We start from the raw sequence: 14786 nt of genomic DNA, 5'->3' as shown, positions 1-14786 counted from the left end.
TGCGACCCCATGAATCACAGCACACCAGGCCTCCCTGTCCATCACCAACTCCCGGAGTTCACTCAAACCCATGTCCATTGAGTCGGTGATGCTATCCAGCCATCTCATCCTCTGTCGTCCCCTTCTCCTCCTGCCCCTAATCCCTCCCAGCATCAGGGTCTTTTCCAATGAGTCAACTCTTAGCATGAGGTGGCCAAAGTATTGCAGTTTCAGCTTTAACATCAGTCCTTCCAATGAATACCCAGGAGTTATCTCCTTTAGAATGGACTGGTTGGATCTCCTTGCAGTCCAAGGGATTCTCAAGAGTCTTCTCCAACACCACAGTTCAAAAGCATCAATTCTTCGGTGCTCAGCTTTCTTCACAATCCAGCTCTCACATCCATACACCTTAAGTACTGTCTATTCCTAGGAACATTCAATGATGTCCCCTAATATAAAATTAACTCCTTCTCTCTTTGGAAAGCTAACTCTCACTCATTTTGTCAGGTCGCATCTGAGACCTCACTTCCTCTAAGAAGTTTTCCCTGTCTTATTATCCTTTGTTGGGTACTCTCTAACACTCTCCTTTGTCCCTAACATAACCCTCATTAGTGTGAATGTGGGTAGTAATTGATTTGTAACTGGAGATTTATCATGTTCACATACAGATTAAGAATGCAATTTCTTCATTAAAAAACATCTCCCCTTTTGTGTTTGTGAAAAACTGCAAAATTATTTTGAGAGAATATAAGTTCACAAGTCTTTAAAGTGTGCAAATGTAGGATATGATAAATATGTTTTTTTTTTTAACTGTCTGCTACAGCTAGTCTTTATCATCTTTTATGATTAAGATATTTGGATGCCAGACTTCCTTCCTCTGTCCTAAACAATAAAACATTTTTTTAAATGAGATGAAATTAAGGAAGAACTGTGCTCACTATAAAAGAATAGAGGAAAGTTCTATTCATTTGAGGTTTCAGAATCTGGTCAAACCAGGACCATTTCCTTCGTAAAGACTAGAATGGGACTAAGACAGAGTATGAGTTTGTGCAGGTGGCTCCCTGAGGACTCAGAGCTTCAGTGGAGCCTGAGAACTTCAAATGCATAACTCACTCTACTGTCTTGCCAGATCATATCCTGGTTTGACTGGGCATAATTCAAAAAGGAATAGCTCCTACTAATTCCCTCCTACTGGAATTGATAGCTACATTTCACTCTTTTTGTGTGTTGAATTTCTCTTATTGTCTGATAACAGTCTGATGGGATGTCTTCCACATGTATGGAATTTCTTCAAGGAACTGCTAAAAGATACAATGTGTAATTCCTCTATGATACCCATTTCACCTAGAAGGGACTGGGAGGGAAGGGATTTGTCCATTGTGCTCACTAATGTATTTTAGTGTCTGCTGTGGTTCCTGGCACATAGTAGGTACTCAGTGAAATGAACTGAATGACTCATTACAGTCTTAGGGTTAATAGAAGCATGGCTGACTTTCAGTCTGCACAGGCATTGTTAAAGGAGTATCCATTATGATTAGTCAGAACCCAGACCACAATGAACACCACCTCATATTAAAGCAGTCTTTGATGTACCTCAAGATGGTAATCAATCAGTAGATAATTATCAAGTGTTGATACTGTGCCCAAAGCTGTTTCAGACTTCCTGGCATTACAAAGGAAGTGAGGCAGCCAAAATTACCATACGATAAACAATTAGAACAAGAAAATATATCCAGCATTTATATGACCATTTACAGTATACTTGTGTAGATTAGCTCACCCTTCAAAATAAACACATGAGCTAGGATTATAATCACCTCTTTATAGATAAAGAGAAGTTCATAGAAATTAAGGATATTTACAAAGCTGGTCACTGGTAGATCTGTAATTTTATACCAAGTTTATTAACCCTGAAGCAGAAATTAAACTTTATAAAGGCAAAATTACCTCACAGAAGAGAGATAACCTGGGTTTAATAAAGAAAGAGACTTTTAGTAAGAAGTATAATGGTACACACACTTTATATTTAATAGCCTACTAGTCCTTTAAGTAGTCCTCAAATTTTATTATTCTTAAGAAATATGAAGTGTTTGCATGTTAAAAGTACAAATTTCTCACATCCCATACCTAGATATTTGGATTCTGTAGACATTGGGTAGGACCCAGGTACTCACATTTTAACAAACCTCTCAGATGATTGCAAAGCAAAGACTACTGAGAATGCAAGAACAAATCCAGGAGATAAAAAGAAGCCTTGCTTTCTCCTATAGTTTTCTCCTGAGGTAGGATTTCTTAACAAGATTGCATGGACAGCTAAGAAAACTGGGTTCTCGATGTAAATGGACAAGACAGACAAGAGACATATTTCCAACAAATAAAAAAATAAATAATATCTTTTACTTCACTAATAATAAACACACACTACAACGAGACACTATCGAACTCTTACCAAGTTAGCCAAAATATTTTCTTTTTTAAAAAAAGAATAACTTGTTCTGGTGATAAAATATTCACTATTCTAGATTGCTGATGTGAGTGGAATTTAGTGCAAGTCTATTAGAAAGCAATATATCAATATGTATTTTCAAAGGTGTTATTCTGAACCCAAACGTATACTGCTGGTAAGAAATAGAAAATTCTTAATGGTGTTTGTCCTTACATGTTAAAAGCATTTCTTCTTTTTCTTTTTTACTGTATTTTATAAATTTTTAATGAAAGAATGAAAGAAACCTAGTCTCTAGTAGTTACAGATTGCTAGATTGTGGGTAAATTACTCTGAGTGATATTTTTATCTGTAAAATTAGGCAGTGAGGTTTTTAAGCCTTTTGTACTTAACTGTCTTGTGGAATAGCTAATGTAAACTATCAACTATGTGGAAAAATAGATATGCTCAAGGATACACACAACAAAATGTGTGAAAATTCAGTATTGTCCAGAATCTCAGAAGCCCACTGTGGATCCCAGATCAAGAATTCCTAATCTTGAAGGATAATTCCAACTCTACCAGTCAATCCTAAAGGAAATCAACCCTGAATATTCACTGGAAGGTCTGAGGCTCCAGTACTTTGGCGACCTGGTGCAAAGAGCTGATTTACTGGAAAAGACTGATGCTGGGAAAGACTGAGGGCAGGAGGAGAAGGGGGAGAGACAGGATGAGATGGTTGGATGGCATCACAGACTCAACGGACATGAATTTGAGCAAGCTCCGGGAGTGGTGATGAACAGGGAGGCCCAGCATGCTGCAGTCCATGGGGTCGAAAAGAGTCAACAAGACTTAGAGACTGAACGACAACAATTATACTGGTGCCATTTAAGAGCATTTAAAATTCTGTAGATAAGTGATTATCTCCATCCCCACTAGAAGAGCTAAAAAAAGCATCGACCTACTCATCTTGTCAACGACTATGGCAGATACTACAAGCTGTATAAATATTATTTGTGGGATGAGTATTTTAAATTATATTTCAAATTTCAATATGTTCATTAGGCTCTTTTTCTAGTTGTAAGGAACAGAATTATCATGGTGATAACTGAAAAAATTTCAGAATCAAGAAAAACCACTGTAATAGTTGCTCGACTATACTTTGTCACCATTTAGGACCAGCAGCAACTCAGAAGATAAGCAAACAATGATACTGCAAACCCACTATATCTTTAGGACTAAACTCTTCTGGTCTCTGTTTATCTCTGTCCTTTCTTTTAACTCTTCTCTCAACTAATTAACTCCCTCTCATGCAAAAAAAAAAAGAGAGAGAGAGAGAGAGAGAGAGACGGAGTGAAAGTGAGAATCTGATTAGAGAAGCCAATCACTATCTGGTATATGGCAGCACTCTGGTTGGATAGTGTTATCTAAAGGTGCTGATGAACAGCTGGCTGGGCTGTGAATGGCTGTCTTTGCAGAAAATGAACTTCTCCAAATCAAATAGGGGTGTCCACTTATAGAGTTCACCTTATACAAAGCATGGCAACCTATGTAAAAGGTACCACATGAATAGGGACCAGTTATTTAGTTCATGGCCCACACAAAAGCAAATGGCAGGCCAGAGTTTGCTGACCCCTGTGCTAGACTAGGGGTTTTCTAGGTGGCTAGTGGTAAAGAATCCACCTGCCAACGCAGAAGCTGCAGGAGATACGGGCTCAATTCCTGGGTTGGGAAGATCCCCTAAAGCAGGAAATGGCAACCATCTCCAGTATTCTTGCCTGGAGAATCCCATGGACAGAGGGGCAGGAGTGCGGGGGGAGGTTGCGGGGGTGGGGAGCTACAATCCATGGGGTTGCAAAGAGTTAAGATATGACTGAGCCACTGAGCACGCATGTACTTACTAGACTTAGTCTTGATAAAAGTTGGCTGACATGTTTTAGAGACTTAAATAATGGCAATACTACACACATAAACTGGATTTAAATTCTACTGCTAGTGTAAAGGTCTAGTCACGCATCCATGACTTTTTTGAGACATCACCACTACTGCTTTTGGATTAAAGCACTCCAGTACTCTTGCCTGGAAAATCCCATGGACAGAGGAGCCTGGTAGGCTGCAGTCCATGGGGTCGCTAGGAGTCAGACATGACTGAGCGACTTCACTTTCACTTTTCACTTTCATGCATTGGAGAAGGAAATGGCAACCCACTCCAGTGTTCTTGCCTGGAGAATCCCAGGGACGGGGGAGCCTGGTGGGCTGCCATCCATGGGGTCACACAGAGTCGGACACGACTGAAGTGACTTAGCAGCAGCAGCATTTTCTTGGCAAAACTCTATTAGCCTTTGCCCTGCTTTATTCTGTACTCCAAGGCCAAATTTGCCTGTTACTCCAGGTGTTTCTTGACTTCCTACTTCTGCATTCCAGACCCCTATAATGAAAAGGACATCTTTTTTGGGTGTTAGTTCCAAACCGTCTTGTAGGTCTTCACAGAACCATTCAACTTCAGCTTCTTCAGCATTACTGGTCGGGCATAGACTTGGATTACCGTGATATTGAATGGTTTGCCTTGGAAATGAACAGAGATCATTCTGTTGTTTTTGAGATTGCATCCAAGTACTGCATTTCAGACTCTTGTTCTTCTAAGGGATTCTTGCCCACAGTAGTAGATATAATGGTCATCTGAGTTAAATTCACCCATACCAGTCCATTTTAGTTCGCTGATTCCTAAAATGTCAATGTTCACTCTTGCCATCTCCTGTTTGACCACTTCCAATTTGCCTTGATTCATGGACCTAACATTCTAGGTTCCTATGCAACATTGCTCTTTACAGCATTGGACCTTGCTTCTGTCACCAGTCACACCCACAACTGGATGTTGTTTTTGCTTTGGCTCTGTCTCTTCATTCTTTCTGGAATTATTTCTCCCCTGATCTCCAGTAAAACGTGAACCATGAGCTTCCAGATGTTAAAGCTGGGTTTAGAAAAGGCAGAGGAACCAGAGACCAAATTGCCAACATCCGTTGGATCATTGAAAAAGCAAGAGAGTTCCAGAAAAACATCTACTTCTGCTTCATTGACTATGCCAAAGCCTTTGACTGTGTGCATCACAATAAACTGTGGAAAATTCTTCAAGAGATGGGAATACCAGACCACCTGACCTGCCTCTTGAGAAATCTGTATGCATGTCAGGAAGCAACAGTTAGAACTGGACATGGAACAAAAGGCTGGTTCCAAACTGGGAAAGGAGTATGTAAAGGCTGTATTTTACTTATATGCAGAGTACATATGCACCCTGCTTATTTAACTTATATGCAGAGTACATCACGTGAAATGCTGGGCTGGATGAAGCACAAGCTGGAATCAAGATTACCAGGAGAAACATCAATAACCTCAGATACGCAGATGCCACCACTGTTATGGCAGAAAGCAAAGAAGAACTAAAGAGCCTCTTGATGAAAGTGAAAGAGGAAAGTGAAAAAGTTGGCTTAATACTCAACATTCAGAAAACTAAGATCATGGCATCTGGTCCCATTACTTCATGGCAAATAGATGGGGAAACAGTGGAAACAGTGACTTTAACTTTTTGGGTTCCAAAATCACTGCAGATGGTGACTGCAGCCATGAAATTAAAAGACACTTACTCCTTGGAAGGAAAGTTATTTCCAAAGTCCTTTCCAAAGAGACATTACTTTGCCAACAAAGGCCCATCTAGTCAAGGCTGTGGTTTTTCCAGTAGTCACGTATGGATGTGAGAGTTGGACTATAAAGAAAGCTGAGCCTGAAGAATTGATGCTTTTGAACTGTGGTGTTGGAGAAGACTCTTGAGAGTCTCTTGGACTACAAGGAGATCCAACCAGTCCATCCTAAAGGAGATCAGTCCTGAGTGTTCATTGGGAGGAAGGATGTTGAAGCTGAAACTCCAATACTCTGGCCACCTGAAGGAGAGATGACTCATTGGAAAAGCCCTTGATGCTGGGAAAGATTGAAGGCAGGAGGAGAAGGGGATGACAGTGGATGTGATGGTTGGATGGTATCACCCGCTCATGGAGATGAGTTTGAGTAAGCTCCAGGAGTTGGTGATGGACAAGAAGGCCTGGCATGCTGCAGTCCGTGGGTCGTGAAGAGTCGGACATGGCTGAGCGACTGAACTGAACTGCACTGAATAGGGACAGTACCTAGGATACTTCCCAGAAAGTGGCAGAGTAACCAGCAGGTCTGTGTATTTGTATTTAACAGCAAATACAGATTTGTATTTGTATTTAACAGCAAATAACAGACATGTATTTAATAGCAGGTCTGCTGTTAAACTATTAGTAAGACAGACACCTGGAAAACAGGGCTGCATATAGACTTTTTAAAGACTATATGATAGTGTTGGTTATTAGATTGAGGTAGTTCCAGGGGATAGGGGAAGACAAAATAAATTCTCTTGTTTTCTTGTACTGGTTAGTAGTTTTCAGTCAATTCAGGTCTTCTTAATTTCTTTCCTAGCTTCTAAAGTTCAAAAAGTTCTAATGTGCTAAAGAGGCCCCAGTTGCCTCTTTGATTTTCTAAATTTTAGAGATTTAAATAATATATATTCATTAATTCAGTCCCCAAAGTACTTACTTAGTACAAAAGATAAAAGTATAAACAAATCTGAGTGTCAACCTAATAGTCATTTTGGAAACCTTGTAAAACAAAAACATGAAGCAAAAAAATGAAAATCACCCATAATTCATGAATCAAACAAACCTAAGTTAAACTCCTACTCAACAATTTAATTGCTATTAATTCCTTTAGTCAACATCTGTAGCTTCCAGAGATTGGAAGTCAGTGGGGGCTTTAGGTCTATACCATATCCTCAATTCAGTACCTACAAATTATAAATCTGATTGAAAACATGAATGTCTTAATGGTGTTTGTCTATAGATGTGAAAATCGTGGGTATTCTGTTTTCCTTTTCTGTATTTCATAAATTTCTAATGAAGGAAAAAGGCCAGATTTCTGTATGTTACAATAATAGCAAGTCCTACTCAATAATAATAGGAAGTTCTACTGTGCCAAATATACTGACATTTATTACCAAACAAAAAAAAAATTTATATAACCTGTTTTGAAAACTTGGGGAAGTTCCACTGTCTCTTAGCACTTTAAACAAACACTTTGAGTTTGTCATGTTGACTCTGAGGCAGTCACAGTGACACCCTGAAGCCAGATGACCCCCCACCCCAGCGAGATCAATTGACAAATTCCTCCAGGAAGTGGGCGTACAACACAAGAACATGGAGTTCTAGATCTTGGGTGTTTCTCTGATGGTATTAAGTTACTGAGCTTCCTGGATTCTGATAAGGCAAGGATTTCGAGGCCTGCTCAATCTTGCATATTTTGACAACACTCATCAGTAGAAAAAATATCTGGTACTTATATTCATTAACAAAATCTTTGGTATTGGTTTCAATAGCAATTTTTGAGCTGCATGACAACGTCTTCAAGTGAGGATTCCTCAGAGGGATATATCACATGCTAAACAACATCGACTGGGCTGTAGAGTAACGTTGATTTAAAACTGTATTATACCAAAGTATTTTGTGTTTCACACAAAACATATTTCTAAAATAAATCTTTTTTACATTAATAGTCACATTTTCCCCCTTTAAATGGCTTAAAACTTAACTATAAAAAACTTTGCAAAAAAGATGACTAGGTTTAATATGCAAGGGTAAATGAAATCCTAACGTTTATTTCTCAATGGAAGAAAGTGGAAATAACATTTTCAAAGAATTTAAGTGTTTTTTCCCCAAACTCTCACAAGAGCAAGGATACTTTCTAATAATATATAAACACAAAACTATTATCATACACAAGAAATTTTACACAGATATAAAGTGTTATTCATATAGACTCCACACTGAAACTTCTCCAATTGTCCTTATAATCTAAAGAAACTAGAATCAGTTAAATTTATACACTACATTTGGTTGTCATATCTCTTTAGCGTCATATTCTAAATTTGCCTGATAGTTTCATCATGATTAGAGTTTTGGGGAAGAATTCTACACAGGTGACATTGTGCATTTCCCCGAGTATCTCATGAGGAGATATATAATATCATCTTGTTTCATTATTAGTGGTGGTCAGTTTGAGCACTTGATGAAGGTAATGTCTACCAGATCTCCTTATTATAACTGCACTGTTCATCTTTTGTAGTTGGTAAGTAATCTGTGAGGTGGTACTTAATTAAGATTACGTGAATGTCCTGTTTCCTCAAAACTTTTTACCCACTAGCTTTTCACAACCACTGATACGCCTCGTCTGAATCCATTATTGACACTGGTGTTACAAAATGGTGATTTTCTCGTCTTAATTTTTCTTCTACATATTAGTATATGCTCACCTATAAAGAGGTTTCCCTTCTTACCACTGAACTTTTATATATATTATTCATTTGTCCATTGTTGATAACATGCTCTTTTTTATATTCAATATGCCAAAATACATTAATACCATGACTTTTTCTTGATGCTAAAATTGTCCCAAATATGAGCACCTACAAGATATCTCCTATGTTCATCTTATGTATCCCCATCATTTTCTTTATACTCCTTTGCTTTCCCTCACAATCTGACATTCCAGTGAGATATTATCTTTTTCATTACTATATTTCCATATGATTTTTCATCTACTTGTGAGCTTTCTATTCTTTCCCACTACTTTCTCTGTCTTTCTGTATATTTAAGAATCAATATCACACTGTTTTAATTACAGAAGTCTTGTAATATGTTTTAAAAGTCCTCCTTCATTGTTCATTTTTTAGAAGTCTCATGGCTATTTTTATGTTTCTTTTTCCATATAAACTTCAAAAATTTACTTGAACAGCTCCATAAAGTAAATTTTTGTTATTCTTATTCAGTTCAGTTCAGTTCAGTCACTTAGTCATGTCCGACTCTGTGACCCCATGAATCGCAGCACACCAGGCCTCCCTGTCCATCACCAGCTCCTGGCGTTCACTCAAACTCATGTCCATCGAGTCAGTGATGCCATCCAAACATCTCATCCTCTGTCGTCCCCTTCTCCTCCTGCCCCCAATCCCTCCCAGCATCAGGGTCTTTTCCAATGAGTCAACTCTTCGCATGAGGTAGCCAAAGTATTGGAGTTTCAGCTTCACCATCAGTCCTTCCAATGAACACTCAGGACTGATCTCCTTTAGGATGGACTGGTTGGACCTCCTTGCAGTCCAAGGGACTCTCAAGAGTCTTCTCCAACACCACAGTTCAAAAGTATAAATTCTTCAGCGCTCAGCTTTCTTCACAGTCCAACTCTCACATCCATATATGACCACTGGAAAAACCACAGCCTTGACTAGAAGGACCTTTGTTGGCAAAGTAATATCTCTGCTTTTCACTATGCTATCTAGGTTGATCATAACTTTCCTTCCAAGGATAAGTGTCTTTTAATTTCATGGCTGCAATCACCACCTGCAGTGATTTTGGAGCCCAAAAAGTTAAAGTCACTCTTTCCACTGTTTCCCCATCTATCTGCCATGAAGTGGTGGGACCAGATGCCATGATCTTAGTTTTCTGAATGTTGAGCTTTAAGCCAACTTTTCCACTCTCCTCTTTCACTTTCATCAAGAGGCTTTTTAGCTCCTCTTCCCTGTCTGCCGTAAGGGTGGAATCATCTGCATATCTGAGGTTATTGATATTTCTTCTGTTAATCTTGATTCCAGCTTGTGCTTCTTCCAGCCCAGCATTTCTCATGATGTACTCTGCATGTAAGTTAAATAAGCAGGGTGACAATATACAGCCTTGACGTACTCCTTTTCCTATTTGGAACCAGTCTGTTGTTCCATGTCCAGTTCGAACTGTTGCTTCCTGACCTGCATACAGGTTTCTCAAGAGGCAGGTCAGGTGGTCTGGTATTCCCATCTCTTGAAGAATTTTCCACAGTTTTTTGTGATGCACACAGTCAAAGGCTTTGGCATAGTCAATAAAGCAGAAATAGATGTTTTTCTGGAACTCTCTTGCTTTTTCGATGATCCAGCGGATGTTGGCAATTTGATCTCTGGTTCCTCTGCCTTTTCTAAATCCAGCTTGAACATCTGGAAGTTATTCTTACTATGATCATGCTAAATTCATTAATAAGATGGGACTAAATGATAGTTTTATAATGTTCACTCATACTATTTAAAAACAAGAAAAATCTCCAAATTAATTCAGATTTTCCCTTCAAAAATCTTTAATTTTTCTTCACATACATTTTACGTTTTCTGTTTAGGTATTCTTAAATGAATTCTTTTTTTGCTATTAATGTAACTGAAGTTTTATCTTCTGTTACATCATGTCATCAGCTATTGTTTGTGTATTAAAAGGCTTATGATTTGATTTCAGTTAAATATTCTATTACTTTACTGAATTTTAAAAATGATACTAGTGTTTTCATTAGCTCTCTTGGGTTTTTCCAAATATACTGCAATACCACCTGTAAACAGAGATAGTTTCACTTCTATTCCAATTCTTGGAGCTCTGTTGTTTATTCTGCATTGACTAGTGTCTTCACTATATTTTTATTTATTATTATTTATTTACTGATAGAAAATTTTAATGAGTACAAAAAATAGTAATTATACTGGAGTGGATGTGTTAATTGCTCAGTTGTGCCAGACTCTTTGAAACCTCATGGACTGCAGCCCACAAGGCTCCTCTGCCCATGGGATTTTCCAGGTAAGGATACTGGAGTGGGTTACCATTTCCTTTTTCAGGGAATCATCCCAATCCAGGGATCAAACCTGAGTTTCCTGCATTGCACTCAGATTCTTACCATCTGAGCCACCAGGAAATACTGGGGTTTCCCAGGTGGTGCTAATGGTAAAGAACACACCTGTCAATGCAGGAGATGTAAAAGAAGGGGCGGGGGGGTTGATTCCTGAGTCCGGAAGATCCCCTGGAGTAGGAAATGGTAATCCACTCTGGTATTCTTGCCTGGAGAATCCTGTGGACAGAGGAGCCTGGTGGGCTACAGACCATAGGGTTGCAAAGAGTGGACAGGACTGAAGCGACTTAGCACGCAGGTATGAAAAATAGCCAGCTAGTGGAGAGCTACAGTATAGCACAGGGAGCCCAGCTCAGTGCTCCGTGATGACCTAGAGGGGTGAAATGGGAGAATGGGAGAGAGACTCATGAGGGAGGGGTGTATGCATACATATGGTTGATTCATGTTGTTGTACAGTAAAAACACAGCATTGTAAAGCAACTATATTTCAATTATTAATACAAAACATAACTTCCCTAGTTCATTGCCACATCCAAGCATGTTAGTTCTTGCTCCTGGAAACCCTTCCTTACCTCACCCTACTGGGTTCCAGAAATTACAAGTGCTCCAAACAATACCTGGTCTGGATGATGGACGATGCTGCAAGAATGACTCACCTCTGGACAATCCGAATTCTAGGGCAGAGAGAGCAAGATGATAAAAGCCCTAGGGCGACCCAGCCCTGAGGCTAATTGGACTGCAGTCCCAGTGGCTGGCTGCCTGAAGCCCACCCACTCACTGGTGTCCCCCTCCCTATAGCCCGCTGACCCTGTGAACTGGGCGGGACCAGGGCGGGGCCTTTAAACTTTTTGGACTCCCCCTTCTTTCAGGCGTGACCTCGGCTGACCCGCACGCCAAGACTCAGTTTCCTGCCTGTAAGAAATGCCCAGGGCACCACCTCCAGGCACCCGGAGGAAGGAGGGTTGATGCGGAGCAGAAAGAGCCGGGAGTCAAGCCGGGGTCGCGGCTTGCTTAAAGGCGCAGAGGTAGGTCCTATTTTCTTCTCCCTGCTTCCTTGCCTGAACCCTAATAGACGCCTGGAAAGCAGTCCTGGCCCAGGGCTCGGGTCTCTAGCAACGCAGTGCACTGACCCCACCCAGCCCTCGCCTCCCCCTGCCCCGCATTCCCCCTCCTCAGACACCTTTAATATATTTTTAAATAATACTGAAGTTAGTGGGTATCCTTGTCTTGTTCTTGACCTTAATATGAATGCCTCTAGGCAATGGCACCCCACTCCAGTACTCTTGCCTGGAAAATCCCATGGATGGAGGAGCCTGGTAGGCTGCAGTCCATTGGGTCGCTAAGAGTTGGGCAGGACTGAGCGACTTCACTTTCACTTTTCACTTTCATGCATTGGAGGAGGAAATGGCAACCCACTCCAGTGTTCTTGCCTGGAGAATCCCAGGGACGGGGGAGCCTGGTGGGCTGCCGTCTATGGGGTCGCACAGAGTCGGACACGACTGAAGCGACTTAGCAGCAGCAGCAGCAGCAGCAGCAGTATTAGTCTCCTAACTTACTGGGTCTGCATTTTGCATGTGTGTATGTCTAATTATAATCATATATTAACATCAAAGAAGAATTAGTTCAGTTCGTATTTTATTCAGTGTTTTGATTATTAGAAATGGTTGTTAATTTTTGTCAAAGGCCACTTTAGCATCTGTGAAGATGGTCTATGATTTTCCTCTTAGATTTTGGGAATAAGTATCACTTGGTCATGCTGTTTAACTTTTATGATGAGTTCTTGGATTCTGTTTGCTCGTATGTTATTTTGATTTTTACTTCCGTATTTATAAGTGAGATTGATCTATAGTTTATTTTTTTGCTATCTTTATAAGGTTTGGGCTTCCCAGGTGGCTCAGATGGTAAAGTGTCTGCCTGCAGTGCGTGAGACCCGGTTCCAGTGCTCGAGACCGGGTTCAATCCCTGGGTCAGGAAGATCCCCTGGAGAAGGAAATGGCAACCCACTGGAAAATTCCACAGACGGAGGAGCCTTGTAGGACTGTCCATGGGGTCGCAAAGAGTTGGACAGGACTGAGTGACTTCACTTTCACTTTCTTTATAAGGTTTAGATGACAATATAATTCTTGTTTCATAAAAATATCTTGTGGTTTTTCATCTTTTTCTATACTCAGAAATAATTTAAGTAAATTGAGAGTATATTATCTCTGCAGATTTAGGAGGGTTCCTTTGTGAAAACTGGGCCTAGTCCTTTTATAATAACTTTCTCCATTTATTCTATGGAAACTGGAAGACATATGATTCTACAAAGTGGAATATTCCAAGCAACTAACAGCTTTTCATGGCGAGTATCTATATGTTCTTCCAGTCTCGCTCACATATTATATCCACACTCGACCCTCCACTCAAGGACAGAATCGATCCCTCCTTATTTCTTTACGTCCACAGCATTAAGCATATGTCTTACAGATTTGATCACATGTGTTGTAGCATACTTATTTATGGAGATGATGGTTTTCTCTAGATTCTCAAAGACAGAGACACTAACCACATTTGATTCTTCAGCCACAAAATATTGCTTATCCCTTGGTAAGTGTTCAAGAAATATATTTTGCATAATACTGAATGAAGAGAAGGGAAAAAAAAAAACCACCAATGAATGCCCACTTCAGTGGGAAGTGTCTGTTTATTAAAAATGTGGACTCTAGGATCAAATATACCAGGGTTCTTTTCTGGTTTCTCACTGGCAAGTACGTAACCTTGGCCAGTTGCTCTCTGTGTTTTGTTCTACTCGTATGTAAAAGATAGGTGAAATCTCATAGGGGGTTTGTATTCAGAGCACAAGTAAGATTCCTAGCATTAGGTACTCTATATGCTCACAAGGTAACATGTTGTTCCCATGTGAAAGCCTGGTGTTTGGTTCTTTGGAAAAGTCCTAGAGAAGTCATGAAATTTCTCTCTTGCCTGTGGTATTATAACAAAGGAACCAGACCCTTCTGATGGTAGTTCCCTCTGAAAATGTCTGTAGGGATGAAACTCTCCAATTGAGGTCAACAGCCATAAGGAAATGCAGGCATGTATTGTGCCTCTGAGATTTTTACATGCGGTATTTGTTTTAGAATGGTAATTTTACATTAGTTGAATATAGTTTTGAAATGAGTCTTCCACTGGAGTTCTGAAAAACAATGCACTGTATCCTGAACAACTTAGCAGTTCTCATACCTGGGCTTTCTTCCCAGTTCCTGTGCTGTTTCCCCAGACAGCAAATTAATTAAATGGCCTTTGGCCATAACTCTTTCCCTTGAGTCAGCTTTTCTCTCATTTAAAGTGTAGAGATAGGGGGGATTTAATTAGCCCAATGCCTGGCACATTACATGCACTCCATAAATGTCTGTTGAGTTTTGGAATTCTCTTTAGACAAAGGTCACTTTTGCTATTACTATTAATTTATGAGCATATCAATAATTCCTGTGCTGATAATATTGACAATGAGCAAGGACTTAAGAAAAGTTAACTCATAATTTATAGGAATGTATCATGAGAATTCAGATTTTCAACAACTCTCCCTTGAACATATTCACTACTGGTTTAATTTCTAAGACGGTATTCTACATATAAAGCTCTGGGATTCTATAAA

Source organism: Bison bison, unplaced genomic scaffold, assembly GCF_000754665.1.
Source record: "Bison bison bison isolate TAMUID 2011002044 unplaced genomic scaffold, Bison_UMD1.0 scf7180017864035, whole genome shotgun sequence".
Classification (NCBI taxonomy): domain Eukaryota; kingdom Metazoa; phylum Chordata; class Mammalia; order Artiodactyla; family Bovidae; genus Bison; species Bison bison.
This window is presented reverse-complemented; position numbering follows the sequence as displayed.